Source organism: Perissodus microlepis, chromosome 16 (genome assembly GCF_051167445.1).
Source record: "Perissodus microlepis isolate ML-2025 ecotype Zambia chromosome 16, ASM5116744v1, whole genome shotgun sequence".
Classification (NCBI taxonomy): Eukaryota; Metazoa; Chordata; class Actinopteri; order Cichliformes; family Cichlidae; genus Perissodus; species Perissodus microlepis.
The window spans coordinates 18,689,075-18,714,201 of record NC_140476.1 but is presented as its reverse complement, the minus strand read 5'-3'; the positions used below and the strand labels follow the sequence as shown (position 1 = coordinate 18,714,201).

Here is a 25,127-nt window from a genome sequence, read left to right as displayed (position 1 = left end):
GGTTTATGTCTCTGTGTAATCCTTAGTTGCTATATCCCCGTGTCCAGTCAGTGTCTGTCTTCCCTGGTCCCATGTCTTTGTTCCCTCTGTTGCAGTGTATTTGTGTATCTGTGTATTTAAGCGCTGTGTTTCTCTGTGTCCGTGTCGCGATCTACCCTTATCTTGCTGTGTGTTCTGTCAGTCTTCCGGTGTAAGTTTATTTTGATATATCCAGTTATGTTACATTTGAGTTTAGCATTAAAGCTGTTTAGAGTTCAAGTTTTGCCTGCGAGTGTCTGCACCTTGGGTCCTATTCCTGCCTGCACACAGCCGGTCATAACAGAAGATCGCGACCAGAACATGGACCCCGCAGAAATTTCCACCTCGGAGTTTAACGCCGAGATGGTGCGGATGGTAAGTCTGCTTGACCGCATTGCCCAGTCACAGGATTTACGGACTGTGGCAGTCGGGCTAAGTGCAGTGGATGCCATCATTCGGCATAACCCTCGGCTTTCTCAGTTTGCTAAGGACACTAAGTTGGAGAACACCATAACTGCCTGGAGAGAGCAAGTCAGGGCTAGTGAGCTTGCTCTCTCACTCACTAAATCTTCCCCACCGCTGCCCCAGGACAACACACACTCTCCACCTGCCTCAACATTGCTACGGACTTCCTCTCCCTCCCCACAGCAGCCGGGACCTCGTTCGCCTGCCTTTTTCCGGGCGGCTATGTGGTCAGAGGATGAGGAGGAGGTCTCCATTCCATGTCATCTGTTCTGCAACCTGGTCCTGCTGGAGGGTCCAAGGGCCCGTCCGGCCTTCATCTGTTGTTCCCGCTGGGGGTTCTGGAGAACCGCACCAGCCTTTGTTTGCCTCTGCTGGAGGGTCCGAGGGGCCCGTCCAGCCTTCTGCTTCTGCTGGAGTGTCCGAGGGGCCTGTCCAGCCTTCTGCCTCTGCTGGAGGGTCCGAGGGGCCCGTCCAGCCTTCTGCCCCTGCTGGAGGGTCCGAGGGGCCCGTCCAGCCGCCGTCGCCTGCAGTGCCACCATCTGCGGCTCCCACGCCGTCGCCTGCAGTCCTCGTCTGGTCCAGCTTCCGAGTCTTCGTCCTCGTCTGGTCCAGCCTCCGAGTCTTCGTCCTCGTCTGGTCCGGCTTCAGCTACAGCTTCAGCTTCACTTGGTCCAGCTTCAGACTCTTCATCCTCGCCTGTAGCAACCTTTGCTTCTGCCTCTGCGTCGCCTGGTCCTGCCTCACCTCGTCCTGTCCGGCCTGCAGGTCGTCGTCCTGTCCGGCCTGCACGTCGTTGTCCTGTCCGGCCTGCACGTCGTTGTCGCCTTCCGCGCAGCCGGCCTCCGGACCTGAACTGTTTTGGACTGTTGTGCTGTCGACCTCCGGGCCGGCCCCCTGACCTGCCCGAGTTTGGACTCTTGGGACGGCCCCCTGAACTTTGTGGAAACTGTTTTTCCTGGCCGAACATCTGCTATGACGGATAAATGATGGACTTCTGTAGGCACTCCACCCACATACAAATAAGAGGTTAAGAATCGTTTGTAAGCAAATAGCTTAAGGAAATGATTGCCTAACCTTAGAGCCAGCATAAAACAAACAAGTAAATGGATGACTAATGCCCACCCAGTGCAGTATATATTACTCAAGTCAGTTCTACAATTTAAAACTTAAAGCATGCTATATTCTGTTCATGGTCTTATGCCTTAGATTGTGCCATGGGTGCATGTAGTCTTCTTTCGGCTGTTCTCCTTAGAGAAGCTATGAAAAAATACTTTAAAGAACGAAAGTCTGGCTCCTTAAGACTAAACTATGAAGAAATGAGTGTTGGCTCAAAAATTTTTGCTTCTTTTTTCAGACCGTTTAGGGATCAAACTATTTGCCTCATGCTCTAGCATCCTCCTCTTTCCTGCCAACCTCCATGCCCTCTTTTATTACATTCATTAAACATCAGTGTTCCTCTTTCACTTTGTCTTTTTCATATGCCTGAGAACTAAATAGTCATCATCTAAAATATGCACTCTCCCTCCTTTGCACACGTCCAAACCATCTCAGTCTCTCTAATTTTGTCTCCAAACGTAGCTTTCCTTCTGATTTACTCATTTCTAATCCTGTCCATCCCAGCCACTCCTGATGAAAATCTGAGCATCTTCAACTTAACATCCTGTCTTTTTTTGCAATGCCACCATTTGCAAACCAGATAGCAGTATCATAGCTTTCACCCTTGCTGCTATGTTGGGGTCACAAATCACCCCAATATGTATATCCACCCACTCAACACTGTCTGCACTCTCTTCTTCACTTCTTTTTGTGCATTGTCTGTTGAAGGTAGATGAGTATAAATATTAGGTATTTATACTCATCTACCTTCACCACCTCTACTCTTTACAGCTTCAGTGTTACACTTGTCTTCTTCTCAATCACACACATTATTTATTCTTTCTTGCTTCTACTGACTTTCATATCTTCTCTTCAGTCCATACCTCCATCTCTTCGGGTTGACTTCCAACTCTTCCCCTGCACTTAGTACAGATCACACTGTTGTCTGCAATGATCACAGTCCGAAAAGAGTCCTGTCTGACCTCATCTGTCAGCTTATCCATTACCATTGGAAACAAAAAGGGGCTCAGAGCTGATCCCTGCTGTATTCCCACAACCACCCTGAACCCATCTGTCACCCCTGTCGCACTTCTCACTGTCCTCATACATGTTCTGCATCACCTTCACATGCCTCTCTGCCACTCCTGACTTCCTCATGCAGTATAAGTTTCTTTCTTGGGTCCCTATCATATCCTTTCTTTAGATCCATAAAGACCCAATAAAACTCCTGCTGGCCTTTTCTGTACTTCTCCATCAGCACTCTGAAAGAAAACATCTGTAGTGCTCTTTCTTGGCATGAAGCCATACTGCTGCTCATGTTCTGTGGACTTCTTTCAAAATAAATAAATAGAAACTTAAACTTCTACTATGAGAGTAAAATGATGGACTTCTATAGGCATTCCACCCACATCCAAATTAGAGGTTGGGAATCGTTTGTAAGCAAATAGCTTAAAGAAATGATTGCCTAACCTTAGAGCCAGCATAAAACAGACAAGTTAATGAATGACTAACGCCCACTGAGTGCAGTACATATTACTCAAGTCAGTTCTACAATTTAAAACTTAAAGCATGTCTTAAATTAAATATACAGTGGAACCCCAGCTTACGAAGACCCCATTTAACGAAAAATTCAAGTTACGAAGGCACTTAACGGCAATATTTCTGCCCGTGGCAAAATGCCTGCGTAACGAAATAGATAAAATAGAAAATTTTAAAAAATTAAATTAAATTCCATAATGTTATGTACATGTACACGTATGTATGCATGCATGCATACGTATGCTTTCTTCAACCTCCGCCTCCTCCTCCACCAAGAACTTCATCTTCAGCCAGCATCGCCTCACTCGAAAGGCGATGAAAAAAGGTGCTTCGACTTACTAAATTTTTGGCTTACGAAAGACCCTCTGGAACGAATTAATTTCGTAAGTCGGGGTTCCACTGTATTCTGTTCATGGCCATATAAGTTTCTTATGCCTCAGACTGCATTAGTCTGAGAGTTTTCGAATGTGCCGTGGGTGCTTGTAGTCTTCTTTCAGCTGCTCTCCTTAGAGAAGCTATGAAAAAATACTTTAAAGAAAGAAAGAAAGAAAGTCTGGCTCCTTGGACTAAACTATCCATTACCATTGGAAACAAAAAGGGGCTCAGAGCTGATCCCTGCTGTAATCCCACAACCACCCGGAACCCATCTGTCACCCCTGTCTCACATCTTACTGTTTCGCTGTCCTCATACATGTTCTGCACCACCTTCACATGCCTCTCTGCCACTCCTGACGTCCTTATGCCGTATAAGTTTCTTTCTTGGGTCCCTATCATATCCTTTCTTTAGATCCATAAAGACCCAATAAAACTCCTGCTGGCCTTTTCTGTACTTCTCCATCAGCACTCTGAAAGAAAACATCTGTAGTGCTCTTTCTTGGCATGAAGCCATACTGCTGCCCACCTCTCGTCTTACTCTGGGTTCAGCAGCTCTTTCTCAAATCCTCATGTTATAGCCTCATATTCCTCAGACATAATGCCACTCTCCAACACTCTCTGTTATACATTCTGGTCAACATGTTTACTGTCCGCTCTCCTAGACATATCTGTACCGCCACAGGTACAGTTAAGGAAATAATTATTTGATCCCCTGGTGAATTAATAATTTTTCTCAGTTACAAAGAAATGAACAGGCTCTAATAGGTTCATTTAGGTTCATTTAAGTGTTGTCAGAATATCAACCAAAGAAAACCCCAACAAGAAACACATAAGTTGTAAATTCATTTGCATGTTATGTTTTTCCCCAAGCAAAATATCACTTAGTACTTGTTGGAGAAACCGTTGTTCTTTAGAGACTCCTTTGTGACCTACTATGTGGCCTTGGGTCACTGTCATCCTCCAGGCTGAGGGTAATTGATGGTCATTTTATATTTCTTTCTATTCCAAATATTCACACCAGCAGTTGTCACCTTCTCACCAAGCTACTTGCTGATAGTCTTGTAATCCATTACAGCAGATCTACATTCTTGTCCATGATGTCCTTTGATAGCTCTTTGGTTTTTCCCATGGTGCAGAGTTGGAAAAGAAGAAACCAATTCTGTGGTTTCTTCAGTTCAGGTCAGAAGTATCTGTGATTAATTGATTGGTTTAATCTGTCTGTCAGTCCGTTGAAACCAGAATTCTGGCTATTTGTTCTGGACTTTAGGTTGATATTTTGTCTCATTAAAATGAAACTACCATAAAAATTAGAAACAGTTCATTTCTTTCTGCTTTTCCCCAACTGTATCAGACAGCTTTCTCATACACCTTTCCCATCTTCTCTTCCTTTATCTTCACCCAAGACTAGAAAAGTTTTTGCCAGAACATTTTTGACCAACAGTACCAGAAGTGATCATTGTTAACCTGCCCTCAACCTACATGAGCTACATGTTTGATTTGTGTATGGTATATGTTTAAGTATTGTCTGAGTCATCTCAATATATGAAACATAAAACATAAATGCCAGATAATGTAATTCTCATTATATCCTTCATTCTTGTGTCCCTGCAGGATCGTGCTCTGCTGCATGGGCCTTACTTGGTGTTTTGATTTTCCTGAGCATCGTTGGGGCTGCAGTATGGTACTTTTATAAACATGAAGATCAAAGGTACTTCATACATTAACTTGCATGTATCCAAAATGTAGAATAATATTTAGTAGATCTGACTTTGAAGCATGTGGACCTACTGTCCAAACTGAAGTATAGACTCTTTAATTCAAAGGGGTTGTACAAAAATGTTTTTATTTTTACTTTAGTTTTTTTTTTTTTATATATATACACAGTCTCTATTTTGAGGTGTTCGAATTTCAATGGACACTTTATTTAAAAGCTGTGTGGAATGCTTCTTTAGTTTTTCTTAAATTAAAGAGGAAAATAGTATGGAAGTGTGGACAAATGAGCTCTTGACGGTAGTTAATCAGGCCATACTTATGCTGCAAAATCAAAGCAATCTTATCAGAGAGAGTGCAAATCATAGGAATGGCCTAATTGGCAGTTTTGATACTTTCTGTGGGGGAAAAAAGTGCACTAGTTAGCGTGTTACAATAGACAATAGCTCCTCGTTTGCCATTGGCCTTTGTTTCACGTATTTGGATATCTGACTTTTAACAATGGGGTTACTCATTCACTTGATTGTTTTATATCAGCTCTATTGCAGTGGTGTTGGAGGGATTTTTAATTAATGTCCCCAAAATTCCAGGCATAGGTTTACACTTTTTTGGCGGCGTGTCCCAACAAATGAATCAGCTGGTGACAGTGCAGCGCAGCAAGAACGTCAGACGGAGGTCAGTAACTGTTAATTTGTTGAAATATGCAGTTTTTTCACTCAAAGTTTAATTTCTCTCTCTGAATATTTTGACGCCAATGACTTTATTTAATGTAAAATTCTTTGTTATGCAGTTATGGTAGATATATTAGTAGTTTTAGTTTTAAACAAGTCATTTTATTAAATCTGCTCTTCTTAAAAAATGAGTGTGTGTGTTGAATATGATAGAAGTTTAAATGTTCTTTTTAAAATATGCAGATACACTGAAGGTCTTTGCATGTTCAGCTAAAATTAAAACCATTTTAAACAAATGTTCTGAACTGTCTACCACAGCAATCTCCCTGACAGCTGTGGAAGCAAAGGATGGACTATATCTGTACTGAAAGCTCTCTCAAGTTCTCAAGTCAGCTGGTAAATGAACAGATGGAGAACCGGTGGACATACTTGGTGTTCGTTTATCTCTCTGCCCCCTTTTTGTTTATCATCTCTTAGTTTTTAATGAAGTTTAGTTATAGCTTTCTTGTCACTACCACAGCATTTAGGGTGTACATACCAGCTCTGGTTAATATGAATGGCAGTTTTTCTGTGACTGTTCACAGAAGGTAACTGTTCTTTCTGTTCTTCATCTCCTGATAACACAAGCCGTTAAGCTACTGAGGATAACAACCCACAGGGCTTCTATTTGAAACAATGTTATCAGTGTTATCAGTAGACCGCAGAGACCATAAGGTTCAGACAGAACAAACAGTCAAGTGAAGCACACCGTCTGAATACCTTGTAATTCCAACCAGTAAGATTACCACATAGTATATAATACTTGAGTAATACAGCCCCACCCTTGTTTGTACATGGGGGCGAAAGCAGATGTTTTGCTCGGATAACCTAACGTAAAGCAACATAGAAGGAAATTTGAAAGAGGAAAAAAAATCTTTAAAAAGGTTAGAATGAGGCTTTTTTTTACTGTGTTGAATCATAGGGTTTTTCTTTGTTTTTTAAAATTAATTTTAAGAAAATTAAAGGTCTTCACCCTGCTGAAATCTTTTCCTTTAACTGTAAAAAGTAACACGTTGCAGCATTTTCCAGGAGAGTGCAGCTTTCCTGGAAAATGAAAGCTACACTTTTGTTTTCCAGGAAAGCTGGAAAATTTGGTTTCTCTCATCAGTCATTAATCGTAATCGGTGTATTTACTAAGATTGGATGCTGCAGTCTTTGTGATCTGTCTCATGTTTCCTGTTTTACTTTGACAGTCCCTGTCCTATGTAAATGTTTTCAGTTTTGCTTCCCCTTCGTCTTGTAATGCTTCATTACTCCCAGCTGTGCTCTCCTCCTTTGTCTCGTTCCCTCGTTACCCCTCTGTGTATTTAAGCCATGTGTTTTCCTTGTTCTGTGTCGTGTTGTACCCTCACCGTGCTGCTTTCATCTCTCTGTTTCTGGTAGCATTCTAGTTCTCTGTTCGCAGTTTTGTTTCTTAGTTCCCCGGTTTTTCTAGTTAGTGCTTCTTGCTTTGAGTTTCTAGTTTTAGTTTCCTTGAATTCATATTCAAGTTTCCGAGTTTCAGTCTCTGAGTCCAGCATTTGAGTCCTACATCCTGCTGCACACAGCACACCTTGACAACGTATTGTTATTAGTTTGCCCTTTGATGTTATCTTTCTGTTTTCCTTATCTTCACTTCCTGTCATAATGCGCAGTGTGAGGAATGATTTAAAAAAGGAACTGATAAGCAAAAGTAAACAGTTAAATTCAGGCACAGATCCAAAGTAAGCATAGGGTAATTGATACAGAAGTAAAAGCAAAGATTTGTCCAGGTGTAGGAAAGAAGTATTCCCTACATCCCCCTTCATGAATCACCACCTTATCACGGTGAAGGGGTTTGCGTGTCCTTCTGATCCCAGGAGCTGTGTTGTCGAGGACAGTTTGGTCCTGGTAGGGTCTCCCTAGGTAAATTGGTCATGGGTAAAGGGCCAGACCAAGTGTGATTCAAAAGAGTTTGATGATGAGAAGTTACTTGACAGAATCTTGGTTACCAGGGCCCCTTCATAAAGCCAGGCTTAGTCAAGGGGCTTTTTATTAAAAACCTGTTATTCATGGGTCCTGGCTGACCCCAGTTACTCCAGTGAACCCATCACCTGCTGGACGGGCCATAGTGGTCTAGTGTTATGTGAATCGGGTGCTAAAATTGGTTTGTGATATATGGTGATAATCAAGTGTTCCTTTTTGAGCAGTGTACTTTGTTGGCTATCATACATAATGAGATGGAAAGGTTTTCTAAAATGTCCACTCAGGCAAAACAAGCTTTGTTAATGATTCATAACTCCAGCTGCTGTAGGTGGAGAGCAGTGACCAGTCTATAAAGTCACACTTCATACATGGATGTATGAAATTTACTGCTAATTAATAAACATTCATTGTTTTATGGTTAAAATTTTTTCCCCACCATATTGGTCACCAGAGATGGGCAGTAACGCGTTACAAGTAACGCCTTACTGTAATCTGATTACTTTTTCAGGTAACGAGTAAAGTAAGGGATTACCATTGCAAAAACGGTAATTAGATTACCGTTACTTTCCTGTAGGAATGCTGCGTTACTGCGTTACTAAAACCGTGATTTTTTTTTTTGCGAGACTGTCTCATGACAGTGACGTAAGCGAGTGCGACGTTCATGACAACAGCTGTGTGCAGATCAACAATGGATCATATATCGAGTGCGGGAGAGAGTATGAGCGTGCAGCGTTTAAAGCGTGGAAGTACTGACCTTACTTTGAGTTTGATTCCATAAAAAGTGACAAAAACATTAGTGTCTGTTGTGCGTGGGAAGAAAACTTCTTTTTACAGCGAAAAAAACCCCCCTAAACCTCCAAGCAAGCACCGAGTGCGCTACCACGTAATGGGGAAACTCACAGAGAAACTCGCGGATTCTTCAACTGACCGCTGCGGTACACCTGCACCAGGGTAAACCTCCGCCTACTCCACTCCTGCTTTACAGGTGAAAATAGAGCAACAGGACCGCTAGTCTTTGAGTTTATTTATTTTCTGCTGTGTTTTACTTGCATCTATTTGAAAGACTGAGTGTAAACACACACAAAAAAAATATATTTTATGTGCTGGAATGTGCAGAAAATAAGTTTAAATGTTAAACAAATTTCTTCCAGTCAGAGAATGTTGCATATAATTAAATTTTTTGCTTGATGCATAAAGTTAAAAGGTTAAAACTAATAAAACAAGTTTTAAAAAGAGTCTTTTCCATTTGATTACATTTTGTATGATGGATTATGCAGAAAAAGTAGAATTAGGCTGAAAGATCTATCGCTTTATCACCTACTCAGGTTGTAAATTGTGTTTTTAAAAAGTAACTAAGTAACTAAGTAATTAATTACTTTTGAAAATAAGTAATCAGTAAAGTAACATGATTACTTTTTTGGGGAAGTAATCGGTAATTAGTTACTGATTACTTTTTTCAAGTAACTTGACCAACACTGTTGGTCACTGACTGAAATATTATGTGATAGATTAGAAGGTGGGTATTTTGTTAGTGTGATGTCAAGTTTACATTTTTTTTTTAATGATTTTCCATGTTTTCATGTGTTAAGTGCATATTCTAAATTATTATCATTAAATTCTGAGGGTTTTTTTAAAAAAAAAATGTTCTAGTCTTGTTGATTCACAGTTTCCATTGTCTCAGTGGTCATGATGGTACTTATGTGAATGTTTGAGTATAAAACTTACAATGTTTACAGTTTTAAACCAGTCAAGCAGACATGTCAGCACTGCAGCTATTAATAATAGCTATTAAAACAATACCTCTTTTTATACTAGAAATGTGTTCTGGTACTGCCTTAAGTTTTTGTTTTGGCTGCTTCACTTTTGTAAAAGGTTAATTAGCATATTTAACAGCTGTTTATAAACAAGCTTCTAAAGTCATGTCAATGAAACCCTCTGATCATCTGTTTTGTGTTGAATTCATTTGTGAACTACGAGTATACAAACTTAAGACAGAAAGCAAAGTCAGCAAAAACAGAATTTATGAAATGTGCAGTGTCAAAGGTCACATTATACTTTCATGTTTTCGCAGATCTGTTGATTTGCTGTTTGCAGTTCAGGAAAACTTGAGGTGTTTTCTTACATGTAATGTAAATGACTCTGAATTGGATGGTGGCTGGTTGGAGGGCACACTGTATGTATTATTACATTTTGGCCACCTTCAGTACCGGAAGGGGGCCACGGCAGCATGTTGTTTTATTTTTATTTTAGGATAGAAACTGTTGACTCATTTTTTCTGGATCTTGTTGCTGAATTTGTACTTAGATTTAATAATGGATGTAAAGATATTTTTCGCCTTTTACCTGCATAGCTGAGTATGGTAAATTCAGTTACATAAATTTTAATCCTTGTTAGCATTAGCAACACTTGCGTGTGTATTTTAACTCTACACTTTATATTATTTATCAAGTTTTTGTTCTTTTCTTTAAACCTAACAATGAAGACATGACACTTTCTGTTTTCTAAACATTTTGAGAAAGTAAGATCAGTAAAAATGTTTTAATTCTTAATGTATATCCATGCACTGCACATGATAACAGTGGTTCTCAAGCTGTGGAACATGGACCAGGTATTGAAGCATCATGGGAAAAAAAGTTTTTGATTGTTTTTTGTTGTTTTTGTAAAGGTCATTAAAAAACAAGAGCCTGTTGCTCTTAATGTCAACTTTTAACTAAAATTCATCTTGTACCTTTTTGATTTGTTAATGACTGTTTAATTACTTGACTAATTACAAACTCCTCGGTGTGGGCACAAAACATTTTTTTAAATTATTTATTTTTTCATTTGTACTTTTGGCATGTCAGAAAGTTTGAGAACCAATGTGTTAAAGCGGAAAACTATTTATCACCATTAATTATTATTATATTTAAATACCAAATAGCCTATACTGGTGCCTCAAATGGCTGAAGAAGTTTTACATTTATTTCATTTTTTTTGTGTGTTGTGCTCTTGTTGTAGTTTTAGATCTGTTACAGTGTTTGATCAATGACTGTAGAAAACATGGACGATGCGATAGCTCCCAAAAAATGAAGCCAAAACGTCTCTGTCGCCCCCTGGTGTCTGGCTGAAGTATAGGTCATAAACCTCGCCTCCTCCATGTTAGTGGATACGATTCTTTCTTTTGTTATCAATAGTTCTCATCGCGTTGATTCATGTCTAAGGGGTCTCCTTTCCCATAAGTTTGATTCTAATTACTAACGGGGCGATGTTAAATGGGGGTGTTACGTCATCATAGCAGCTTTGACTGACAGCTGCAGTCACGGGGAAACTTGCGTATCTCTGTTCAGGAATAGCAGATCGAGCATAGGCTCTGAGAGGAGGGCCAGCGTTTACGTTACAAAACCACGACCGACTGTTTTAACCTGACAGCCTGAGGTGTTCTTCAGTAAACTGGACAACCCGACAGAAGGACCCGAGGCCCTGCTGCACTTTTTCAGTAAGTTAAACGTGTTTGTAAGCTAATCCGTAACTACCGTCCTTAGCTAGGTCCTGAGACCTAGCTAAAATGAGCACTCGGCTGTCGGGGAAACTTGTTTTGTAAAGTTCGTTTAGCTAATCCGTGCAGATGAATGAATTTACCCTGACTAAAGAAATCAAGAGAAACGTCCCGAGTTGCTCAGTCACTAATTACCGTTACTGTACTTTTATTACAAGTATTATACTGTAAAAGCAACAGATTGCACTCTGCTTCAGCTCAGAGCTGCAGAGCTGATTATTAAATATATTCAAACAGCAGCATGTTTTCAGTCTCTTGCCACATCTTTAAAGACAGTAACACCAATTTATTTTTTTTAATTTTTTTTAAAGCTTGTACTTAAGTAATTCCTCATTAATAAGTAACTATGGATTGAACCGTAGAACTGAAAAAAATGTAAGAGAAGAGCTTCAGATCCTGGGTGTGTGAGGACAGAGAAGGATCAGCTTTATTTGGGATTTGAAAGATAAACTTTATATTTCAGTTTGTGATGTTTCTGTTCTCGTTGTGATTACAGGAGCTGCCCTCAGATTTGGACCTCAGCACCAACCAGTGACAGCAGACAGATCATCATGTTCACATGTTAACTGCAAAATGAACTGATGAAAACAGTACAAAGGTTAAAGTATCACATGTGCTGTCAGTGAAAGCTGCAGCTGTTTTATTGATAAAGTTAAAGACAAAAAGTCAAAAGGACTAATCACCCATGTAACTGTGTCACTATATATCAGCATTAACAGGACCTCAGTTTGGTTTTTCAGCGAGCTGCTGATCTCAGACCTGCATAGCTTCTGTTTTAAACACTTGATGTACTCAGCTGCATGAAGAGCACAGCTGATTTTATCTGACACAATTAAATAAAACCTGATGAAGGTCAAAGGTCGTCACTTGTATGTCAAACTACAAACTTGTGATCTGGAATTCCTTTACAGTTTTTTGCACATTAAAAAACCGAGTATTTATAACATTACACAAACCAAAGGTCTCCATCACAGTGTTCATGAAATGCTGGGTTTATCCATCTCCTGGGGTGGGCCTACGATGGAGCTCTGAAGATTTCCCTGTGAGGGAGCTGCTGGTGAAGATCATGAGTCCTGCTTGATCAATGCAATGAGCTTCAGTGTTCCTGGTGATTCTTAAATGAAGCCTCTCTCAGTGGGTCAACAGAACTTCTGGCACAGGACAGCTGTGCCAGAAGTTCACCTACAACCTCACCTGCAGTCAGCCTAGAATCCAGAGCCACACCACCAATCTCAGGATTTTCTATGAGTCAGGTGTGGCCAGTGCTATCCTCTATGATGTTGCATGCTGGGGCGGCAGGTTGAGGGTTGCTGATGCCGACAGAGTCAATAAACTGATCCATAAGGCCAGTAATGTTGTGTGTATGGAGCTGCACTCTCTTAAGGTGGAGTCGAAGAGGCCAATGTTGTCCAAGATAAGGACAATGTTGGACAATACCAATACCTCCCAGCCAGGTGAATTTTGTACATTACATGAATTAAATAAAATAGACAATCTGAAAATTTTAAATGAAAAATCTGAAATGTACATTGTCCTGGTGGGTGTTAGAGTGTCTAGAAGAGTCCTGTCTCAGTCGGTTTTGTTTTCTGTTTTTCTTAATGTTACTGTACTGGAGCAACTGTAACTCGCATAATTTCCCTAGGGATTAATAAAGTATTCTGATTGTGATTCTGATAAAGCTTGAAGCAGCTCTGGCTGTTAGAACCAGCACTGAGTACTGTTAATTTATACAGTGTTTATACAGCATATCCTTGCCTGTGATTCATTCATCAAGAGATTTTTTATGTGCACATTTTTTCAGTTATTGTATCTCTTGGCTTAATTACAGCCTTAGCAGCATCTCTAAGAAATAAGACCGCCGTAAACCTTTTGCCAATAATCAGACAAAAAGACTATTGATCCAGGTGGTATTCTTGGGAGTTTAACACCAAAACTGAACTCAAGCAGTGAATTCTCATCAGACTGGATTTAATAATTAATAATGCATCTTCTCTCTTTCTCTCTCTCTTTATCTATCTAGCTACCTATCTATTCACCTTGTCTGTAAAGATAAGTATGACTGCAGTGATCTGCACAACATATTATAAAGAATAAAAACTATTTGAATAACTTTACTCCTCTTAAATATAAAACATAAAGCAAGTACAAGTGTGTACAAGTTACAGACATATTAAAATAAATGAACTCAAATCAGTAGTGTCATCTACAGTCTTCACAACGGGGAATGATTAATCCATTAAGAAAAGAAGAAAAACATGAAGCAAAATAAAAAAAGTGAATAAATAAGTAAAAATGCAAGTGAAACTAATCCTAAACTGAGCATACTGAAATTATGGATAGTTTTGGTACAACTATAATTTTTACTCTATTCTTACTAATATTTACTGGAACACCTACATGTCTTGGCTAATGCTTGTGAAAAATAAAGAAACTGTTGAAGGAAGCATTATTTTCCCCTGTGAATCAATTAAGAAGTGGGACACTCAGAAAGATTAGAAAGAGTACTGGCTGTACTGGTGTAAGATGTCTGGTAAAGAGCAGGGTGGCAAAGGGAACAGTTTTAAGTGAGTTGTATTTGATGCTGGATAGCTAGGCAAAGAGATGGAGCAAATTAGGGGGATTAACGATAGGAATGGAAACATATGATGCGAGTGCACTGAGAAGATGGAAGCATACTTCCAGCTGATGTATGTAGAAAACAAGAGAGTGGAGGACATGGTGGACAGTTGATGAACCAGGAAGTTCAGAGATTTAGTAAAGAAGTGAGGGAAGCTATTAAGAAGATGGAGAATGAAATGGTCCATAGTCTAGATGACATATCTCTGGAGCTAAGCAGAGCTGTGGGCTTTTGACCAGGTTGTTTAGCACAGTTCTGGAGATAAAGAGAATGTCTGAGGAGAGAAGAAGAAGTATTCTGGTGCCAATTTTCAGGAACAAGGGTGATATGCAGAGCTGTAGTAACTACAGGGGGATAAAGCTGATGAGCTATAACATGAATATTTGGAAAAAAGTGGTTGAAGCTAGGTTAAGAGGAGAAGTGATGATCAGTGATCAGCAGTATGGCTTCATGCAACATGAGCACAGCAAGTATGGACAAGGGTTTTATAGATCTAAAGAAAGCATATAATAGGGTGCTGAGAGAGGAACGTTCGGAGTGCACGAAGACAGTAAGAATTTAATGGGAAGGATGTGTATACTTCCTTTGTGCTGTTTGAGCGACAGCTCTCGCCAATCTCACCGGCATGTCCTGGGTCCTGGGTTACATATGCCCTCAGGCATCCTAGTCAGATCACTCCTCATCTCAACTAGCGCTTTTATGAGGACAAGCAAAAACTCTGTGATGATCCAAACTCCAATGAAGGAGCTTCTCAATCCATCTTTTTTCTTTTCTTTTTCAATAGCACGGTTAGAATAAGAAATAAAAGTTTTACATTTTAGAGTATGATCTTATTTGTGTAGTCTGAATTTGGGGTGGAGCGGGCAACACATTTGCAATCCAAATAATTTTACTCCTAAAAACAACTTTTTTTTAATGGTTGCTTTAACTCCTCCCCTCATTCTTCAGACCTGCAGCCTTTTTTTTATTCCAGACTGCGATCCTGTTTCTACTTAACGGGACAGTTTTTCACTTTTCGAAGGATCAAAAACATTATCTCCTCGTAAAATTATTCCTATAATATATATATTATATTTTTCTTCCTTTTTTTTAACCCTTTCCCCTGTACTTACCTGCTTACCAGAGAAACGAACAGTGTGTATAAAGTTTTCGTTTGTTTGTTTGGTTATTCATGGAAAAACTTTGGTTGAAATGAAATAAACTAACAGGTGTTAAAACTGATGGCTGTTCAAATCTGACAGGCAAAAAATGTTTGACCTTTGAAGCGAATGCTAAATAAAGTGAGTGAAATAACCCCAGAAGTGATATTGGTAAGTCAGTGCCAAAGTTGAACTATAGAAATGTGATCTTAAACACTGAACATTAAGTAAGTGAAGTACAACTGAAACAGCAATAACACTTTTTTTAATGAAAGTGAAATGTTGCAAAAATCTGCACATTTTGCATCACAATTATTTCTTGGAATGTTGATTAAATAGTGATTACAATGCTGCTGCTTTTGCCATGCCTATTTCACATTTTCATTGCCTGACTGAAACAACTACTTGTACCAGTTTGTAAAGAGAGAGCCAGTTTTATATTGAGAAGAATCGAGTTCGGCTCAGGTACAGACTTCCACAGCAGTTCCAGTTTCTCATGTAGCCCTTTGGGAAAATTAGTTACCCACCATTGCTGTAATACACATAGTTACTTTGTAACCTGCAGAGGCATCAATTCCCTCCTCCAAGTTTCACAGATAAGAAATAAACCCTGAATCTTCACTTAGTTATGCTGCAACAGGTGGAGGCCGCAGGTGGATTTCTATGATGCACTGATTATTGCTTCTTCACTCACCTTTCTCACTCACTATGTGTTGTCCTTGGGTCATTTCTGTCCCCAAAAGAAATCCTTTGCCATCAAAAATGTGTTTTTTATTCATCAAATGGTCTGAAAAGAACGGGGGTTATTCAGTACTATGCTATGCATGACTGGAATAAGATTTAAGTAATTTGATTTATTTAGGGGTTTTAATTGGATTTTTTAACACCTGTTGTCCCCCAAGGACAGCTTTATATTGTAAGGTAGACCCTACAATAATGCATACACAGAACATATGCTCATGAGCCTCCATTGCAGGCTTGTGAGCTATTTTTTTGGGGTATGTGGGTATGTTGATTCTTACAGCCTTGCATCTATCCAGTAAGGTCACTTCGGCCAGTTTATGACATCCTGAGTCTTTTAGGGCAGTTTTCACGCTACCGTGACTGACACAAGATTAATCATAGAATCTCAAAAGTGATATAATTCCATGATAAAGACACAATAGAAGATTGTCGTTCATGACACAAACGTGCTCCTGTGAGGTGTATGGAACAGGTGGGTGTTTCTCCTGCTGTTCATGTAAGATCCAGGTACTGATATGACTGTGTATGAGCAGCAAGTCCCCTTCAGAGGACTCTGTCCATTCCAACAGAACATCCCAAGTAAACTGGGGAACTATGAGATAAAAACATGGGCCGTATGTGATTCCAGGTCCAGCTGTACATGGAACATGCTAGTGTATGATGGCAAACCGTCTAGTCTGCAGTCAGGGCATGCGAGTTGTCCCTAACATTACAGCAGGTTTAAAAAAGAAAATGATCACCTGCAACAACTTGTTTACTTTATATGCCCTTGGCCTGCAACTGCAGAAAAGAAAGCTGTCCATGGTGGGACCAGTACAAAGTAATAAACATGAGCTTCCTCCTGCACTTGTAACAAATATGTAAACACCTTTGTTCTCATGAAAGTTTGCCTTCACTAAGACCCATGCCCTACCATGCAAAAATATAGAAAAATGTCATGTAATGAGTTGGAATAAAGATGGATAAAACCTTGAAACAAAGAGATGGATGATATTTTATACTTATTGCTTTATAAATAGTCAAACACGATGGGGTCATTTTTGAGCCCAGAGAACAACAGATGTGATTATTTGCCGCCAGTAAAAAAACTTGAAGTAGTTTAAAAACAGCTTCCTAAATAAACTTTGACATATACCCATCTTTGATAATCTGTCAAAGCAACCAACTCTGGTTGTGAAATGATAATCACAATAACTGGTGATTTAATTTATTTTTTTCCCCCAAAAACAAAGAAAAAGTTAATCTAAATGAGGTTTTAGCAGACATAAATTTGAAATGGAATAAAGAAATAGTGTCAAAATGTTTAAATTAAGTTTTAATGAAAAGTGGGTGAAAAATCCACTTCATATTAATTAAGTATCAATCAAACCAGATGGGGTCATTTTTGACCCCTGAGGACAACAGGTGTTATTATGTGCTGCCATTTAAAAATGTTAAATGATTAAAAAAAAACAATCTTATTAAAGTTCAACATACAGCACTCTGGGGTTAGTCAAATAGTCAAAATAATCTAAACATTTAAATATTTTATTGTCTCATTTTATTACATACTTTATGTAAGCAAGGTCTGGTGGCCCTAAATTGTAAAATGAAGGGTAAATTTTGTGGTAATGTGTTGGTCTTAAGTAAAACTAAGGTGTAACACTGAATTGATTGACAATTTATACTTTGTACTTTAAAAAACACTCGAATAAAGTGGGGTCATTTTTGACTCCTGAGGACAACAGGTGTATGGAAATCAGGAGGACATTATGAGGGTTACTGAATCATACTTGTTATTAATCTCTGGCTCTCTTCCACAGCATGTATTTTGTCCTGTCTCCTCCCCTCACTCAACTGGTCGCAGCAGATGGCCCCGCCCCTCCCTGAGCCTGGTTCTGCTAGAGGCTTCTTCCTGTTAAAAGGGAGTTTTTCCTTCCCACTGTCACCAAATTGCTTTCTCATAGGACAATCTTATGATTGTTGGGTTTTTCTCTGTGTTTATTATTGTAGGGTCTACATTACATAATAAAGCACCTTGAGGTCACTGTTGTTGTGATTTCTAAATAAAATTTAGTTGAATTGGAAGAAAACTGAAAAAAAATATGACTATTCAGTTCTGTTCCCTGATTAGATCTGTAAAGTACCAATTCCATATTGCTCACCCAGACCAGATGCCAACCTGCTTTGATAGTCCTGGTTCAGGTTTTGAACAGTTAAGCCTTTTTGGGTTTGTAGATGTAATTGTGAAACTAGTGTTTTACCTTACACAAATCTGGTTCTTTCTTGTTTATATTTTTCAGCTGAGGTCTAAGCTTTAATAGTGTTTCATGCTCTTTACAGCTCTCCATGTGATTGGTGGAAGTGTGACAGCGGTTCATTGAGGTACTGCTATCTTACCCTGCCATGTCACTGATATCAGCGATGACTTGACTCAGATTACCTGGCAGAGGACAACCAGAGAAAAACCTCATAATGACAATTTTATCACTGTCCAACCAAGGGAAGGACCACGGTTTGTCAATAGACATGATGATCGATTTAAATATATCGGGAATTTTAACAACAAAAATGCAACTCTCCAGTTATCCAGTGTTGCACTGAAGGATGAAAGCAGCTACACTTTGTTTCCCAGTGGAAATCAGAAGACAGAGATACCTCTTATAGTGATTGGTATAGGAAAAACAAAACAAAAAATTTATTTAAGAGATGAGTTTTTTTATGACATGTAGACAGAGTGACTTTTACTGTCATCCTTATAAGTTAACTTACTTGCCTTCTGTACATCTCCTAGTGCCTCCTTTCACACACATCAAGGACAACTTTCCCACTTTGGGCACAGAAGAGGTTTTATTTGCTACCTGCACGGCTGCTGGATCGAAGCCTCCTGCTGAGGTTAATAGAGTTTATTATATATCCTCCTTTGTGTCGCTGTCCATTTAATAATTTTAATTATTTAATTGGCTATTGCCAATAAATGCAGCAAATTAAAGCAGTCAATAAGGTTTTTTGATAGGGGAGGAATCTGGATGAAACGACTGCTGTCCAGACACGAGTGTTTCTTCACTGGCTGGCAGTAGTCTAGTACACTATTTACAATCTTTGTGTGCAGAGTAGGTTTATATATGTACTCTAGATAGATACATTACTTAATAATAAGTTATGTCACTTTTTTGTCATTTTAGTTGCTCTCTCTGCAGACATTCCCCCCTCAGTACCAAGCATTTACAATTTGAGTGAGACAGCTTGTCCCGCAGAGTAATATTGCTGACCCAACACATCTGATTATTCATTTTCTATTCCTGTCCTTGTCCTGTAAAAGCTGTCTCAGGCTGGTTTCCCAAGCTAGATAATGAGTTCATTGTGCTTTATTCTTCTCCCGCAGTCAAAACAATCTGCACAGTTACCATGGGAATTATCAAAGGAGGCAGTTTATGTGTCAATCTATAACCAAAAGTAACTGAGATGTTTTGAAAAAGAAGTATTGTGGGGGGTTTTAGTGACAATGTATGACTGTGGTGTTCTGTTTCTGGTGGAATTCCCCAAAAGACCAAGAAACCCAATATGTTGTTTGTAGTCCAAGCTTATTGTAAATGAGTCAATGACACCTTTGAAAGTCTATAAAAGGATTACTACTTGAAACTAAATGAAAAGCAACCAAGATTTATAGTTTTGCCTGACGTGGCAGGATTCAAACATTATTTTGACATCATTAGTATTTCATCAGTTCAGGTTTAAAACTTTCATGTCTTTATTTTTTGTAGTCTCTCCCACAGAAGTGAACATTACAGTGATTTCAGTGTTTGACAGAAGCCAAACCAAGTGAAAATATTATCTGGAGCAGATAATGTAATTTGAACAGTTTTTACATATTCATTTCAATGCTGAGAGAGAAAGACAGGTATTTAAAACTATATTTATACTAAATATATTAACTATTATCAGAAGTTATTTAAATTTGTTTTAGTGGTGTTGGCAGTGAACTTTAGCTGATGGGTGTTTCCAGAAGCAAAAAAAGAATGTTCCACATATTGTGTTTGTTATGAAAACATGCATAACATGGATGCAGCAAGTATATGCAACAAGGAAAAAGGCATCTTCTCATTGAACTAGTTTTGTGGTTTCCTTCCTCTTTGGGCTAAAAGAGGCAGCACAAACACTTGAGATATCAATAGAAGCACAGGCTGTTCTCCATTTAGTATACCAGGACTTAGCAGGATAGCTCAAACAAGTCAAAAAATATAGACCAATGGACAAATGTTCATTGCACAAGTATCACCTACTGAGTGTTTACCTAAATTGTAATCAAGGTCATTTATTTTGCTTCATGGGCACTTTTCCATGTTCACAAGAATCACTACTCCTTCTGGAGTATTGGTCAGACTTTAATAATATTAGATTAATTGGTCTTGGATATGACTGTCTGTGTTGAAGCAGATCTTCAGTGTTTTCTCCCTCTCTCTCTCTCCATCGTTTCTCTATTTTTATTTCCCACTCCTTCTGTACACTTTCTTCCCAACTAGTCTTTTTTTTTTTCTTTATCTATCCCATGTCCTGTCCTTGATGACTATCAAATATTTTTTCCCAAGTGGACCCTTACAGCTTTGCTATAAGGGTCCACTTGGGAAAAAAATATTTTTCCATAAAATGACCTCTAACTCATTGTTTCATTGTGAACAGGTAATAATATAAACCTTTTGACTACAGTCGCACACACCGTCACTATGCTAATGAGGACACATATAATGATCTCTCTTTTACACTTTTTCTCAGTCGCTTTGGTGCTTTTCTCACATCACTATTAACATTTGCACAGCAGTTAGTGTATTTCTCAAAACAATTAGTGCAAACTGCAAACCTAGGGGATAACCTGCAAAAGCAGGTCACTTGCTCAAAATCGATAATCCATTCCTCAAAAGCAAGTATTCATGTCAATGAAACTGTCAGTGTCATCAAAATGAGAAGTCTTTACACCATTTTGATGAACAAGATAATCAAATGGCTTTGTCATGTTTTCATTATGACAGTTTACAGTATTCTCTCGGTGTCTTCCAATGCAAAAAAAGGTCAGAACTCAGTGACACTACCTGAAAATGCTCAAGACAGCATTATACACTTTTTGCACAGCCATGTACAGTAAAATCTACAGTAAAGTTAGACATTCCTGTAGTTATGGATGTAAGTGAGTACAAGACACTGAATACGTATGTTTCACATTTTTACTGTGTAGGATGTTTGTAATTCTACAACATTGTGCAAAAAAAAAATACTCTACAGTCACGTATTTAGAATAAACATGAGAAACACCCTTTTGGTAGAGCTGTGCACAAATGTGAACAATATAACAGTACATATTGTAAAGTAAATCATTCTGGCAAATTTAGACGTTCCTGTCTGTCTGGCCACATACTCTCATCTACATCACAACGGATATCATCCCTTGCAATGCAGCGAGGAAAGTATCTCCTGGAGTGGCGAATCCACCCTCTGCATGACTCTACTGTGATGTTGTCACATGGTGCATCCATGGCTGCTAACAGGGTCATTTGTGCATGTGAATGCCAGTCATAAACCTTCCACCTCCTGGCAGACAAAAACTCCTCTATCGGATTAAGGAATGTGGAGTAGGGAGGGAGATATTCAACAGGCATTCTGTCATGTGCTGCAAACCACTGTCTGACCAGATGTGAGTCGTGAAACGGAACATTATCCCACACAACAACATACTTGTTGAGTTGACCTCCACCCCTCTCATTCTCAGGGACTATGGCATGAGATAAATTGTTCAATTTCGGGGACAGATAAAAATAATGAAAAAAAGGTACAACATTTGCTTGACAGCATTTGAAAACTAATTCACCAATTTTGTATGTAATGACTCAAGCAATGAAATAAAGACTATTAGTTTTATTGGGAATGACTATTTAGCATCCAAAAGTATAGTTCATTTTGACTGACATGACATAAGCAAATTATATTGTTGTCGATGGCAGAGAATTAAATAAATAAAAGCAACTGATACATGTCCAAGAACATTTGCAATTTGTTCAGAGGAAGGAGAAATTGCTACTATGATGTTCACAAATGACTAAATGTTGTGGAGGTTGCACTAATGGTTTTGAGAATTTTCATTTTGATCTGAGAAAAGCACCAAAGCGACTGAAAAAAACTGTAATATTTGGGTATAAACACAACACCGACAACATAAAGAAAAGATGAAAATAAGCACAAAGCAGTTACCATAGGAATTTTACTGTAGAAGGGGCTGCAGCCTGGTTGCTCATCAGTTTGTTACCTGTTGAAGTTCCAGCTCTGGCTGCTGGCCATTTTATTTATTAACTTACATTATGTGTTTCATTGCACAATCATTTGGTATTTTTAGTTCTTATTTGTGTATAATACATATTGAATGTTGTTGATAATGTCATTTTTGGATGTAACAGACATTTGACTCCAAGCACAGATATGCACATTAGTCAAGTAAATCTCACTAGTCCTCTGATTGGGTGTTGGAATGTTTGAGGTGTTTTCTTTGTGTATGTAATGGAATGCAGAGATGCTGTCCATATATGTGTTGTGATGATGAGAGATAGCCTTTATTTGTCAGTTGCAGGTCTTTTGCCCACAACCGAGATGACAGACCTTGCCGACCATACATACAATACACAAACATCACATTGGGGAGACCGGGTCAGGCTAGGTAGCGAGGAAAAAAACATTGAAATGTGTAACACAAAAGGATAATACAGGAATGCACAGATATCAACACACCATAGCACAATAAACACAGACAAGCAACATGGGAAAGAGTTCTAGTGTGTACATCTGATCTGGGACCGCTGCAATCTTTTGACTGCGCCTCCAACTGAACCGATGTCCACATCAGAGGGGAGGTAAGCGTTGGAGGTGGCGTTGGATCCGGGGTAGGGAGGGTGATGCGTCGGTGAGTGCTTATCAGTATCAGTATATGTATGTGTGTGCGTGTCCATAGTTCAGCTGAGACGGTGTCCTTCGCCCTGCCAGGCTAAGTAAACAGTCTTCCAGCCAACCCTGGTGGCCTTGCATGGAATGGGAAGGAACAGACTAAACACAGTCGTTATCAGGGTGTTTTGTTCAGCTCCGGCCTTGCAGCCGGCGCCAAGAGGGTATCCGCATGAAGTGATGGTATTTTTTACTTTAGTGTGAACAGCTCATATGAATTTCAAAGCAGTTCTACAGTCCAACACTGGTCTCTCACTCTCCCGTTGGAGAGCCGCGAGCGTCGCCATACTTGCGTTCTGTGATGTCGTCATTTCTTGTGCTCAAGGAGCCAATTTCTGAGAACTCACGGCAGTGTGCCTCCCCGAGATGTCATCCAATTTTGCGCCCAGAGATGTTATTCCGAGCTAGCCCTTCCGAGATGTATCCAGTCTGCAGTCAGAGATCTTATTCTGAGTATTCACAGCAGCCTTAGCCTCTCCAAGATCTTATCCGTGCTGACTCAATGAGCCCATTTTGAGAAACTCACGCCTCTCCCATCGTTCCAATCCCAGCGGGCAGCCTTGTGGGGGTTTGAACAGCCAGTTCCGCTTTCTTAATTCTTCGATAAGTCAGGGCCAAGCCAACTCCGATCAGCCAGAACCCTGTTACCATGGTTCCGAATAGGTAGATATCTTCAGCACTCAGGCTCACCCAAGCCCAAACTTCTTGTTGAGAAAGGGGTGTCAATTGCATTTAGGGACCAGTTGATCCAATCCATAATTCCTCTTTTAGGTTTTAGAGAACAGACTGTGAGAGAATATTCCAGGGAAAATACAAAAAAAACCACGAGACTAGACAAGGACATAAGCAGGGAAGATAAGGGAGAGGAGAAAAAGTGCGTCCGCCTCCTCCGAGAGCCAAAGAAGGAAGTGTTGACGGTTGGATGGATTTAAATATTCTCATTTAATAGATTTTGTGGTCTATTAATCCACAAAACAGCGAGGCCACCTTGTGCGGCCTCGCTGTTTCACTGATTTTTTTTGTACGATTTGTAATGATAACAGCAAATCCTTATTTGTCTAGTACAGGGGTGGGCAATCTCAGTCCACGAGGGCCGGTGTCCTTGCAGGTTTTAGATCTCACCTTGGGTCAACACACCTGAATCACATGATTAGTTTGTTACCAGGCCTCTGGAGAACTTCAGGACATGTTGAGGAACTAATTTAGCCATTTAAATCAGCTGTGTTGGTTCGAGGACACATCTAAAACCTGCAGGGACACCAACCCTCATGGACTGAGATTGCCCACCCCTGGTCTAGTATCATGTTTTATGTTGTTAGTACTCCTAGACTGTAGGGGGAGCTAGAGAGCTAGAGGGAGTTACCTCGGGGCAGACGGTGATGGCTAAGCTTTGTTTACATGTGAACCACAGTTCGATAAAATACCTTCTCTTTAAGTAATGGTGTCATTCTTGAGAACCCACAACAACATAAAGAAACAAGACACGATTTTGCCTGGGTTTTTTTTTGTTTTGGTTTGTTTGTTTGTTTGTTTGGTTTTTTTTTTGGGGGGGGGGGGGGGGGGGTTTAAAGCGCATTGTGTGCTGCGTCCTGATTGGCTGTAGACCACTGTTAATAAATCGTGTACCGTGTCTCCTGTACAATACAGAATGCGTTCAGCTTCTTAAATTTACATAAATCTTCAATCGCTAACAGTGTGACTCTGAGGTGTTGTACTGTATGTTTGTACGTTTTCTCCCCAACAAACACAACAATGTCGACTAAACGTTTTGCACCGTCAAAGGCACCTACGGTAGCACCCAAAAGGCAGAGGAAGATGCTAACCATCGCACAAAAACTCGGACATGCTAAAGAAAGGTAGACGTTACCGTATTATTTAAGTGAAACAAAACAGTCAGATAAGTCAAACTTTACTCAACTCTTTTTTTTTGCGTATTTTTTGCGTATTGAGAAAAGTGCAAAATGCAGGTACTGGCTGGGGTGCGAGTGAGTGTTTATTTACAGAAGTGACAAAGTGGCAAAAAGAGGAAGAGCAGAGCGGGGAGTTAACAAACCTAAACTGGGGAAAACTAAAGAACTAACCTGAAACCAAACACTAGTGATGGCCCGCTTGAAGCTGACACTCTGGTGCGTGTGTCAAAAAAATCAACACACTAGTGATGCGCGAATCATGAACGAATCGTTCAATACTCGAGAATCACTTTACTGACTCATGAATCATGATTCACAAGCCCAACTGACTCACTGACTCATCCCTGTTGCTGTTAGCAGCAATGT

The 25,127-nt window shown here is 39.6% G+C and overlaps 1 pseudogene across 1 annotated transcript in view; it reads left to right on the top strand.

Moving 5' to 3' along the window:
• LOC146370739 (nectin-4-like) overlaps positions 1 to 24,101 on the top strand; it is a 28,379-nt pseudogene extending 4,278 nt beyond the window's left edge. Inside the window, exons 6-8 of the transcript XR_014797123.1 lie at positions 5,104 to 5,200; positions 5,793 to 5,877; positions 6,192 to 24,101. The product of XR_014797123.1 is annotated as a nectin-4-like (transcript). The remainder of the gene's footprint in view (positions 1 to 5,103; positions 5,201 to 5,792; positions 5,878 to 6,191) is intronic.
• Positions 24,102 to 25,127: the final 1,026 nt, after the last annotated feature.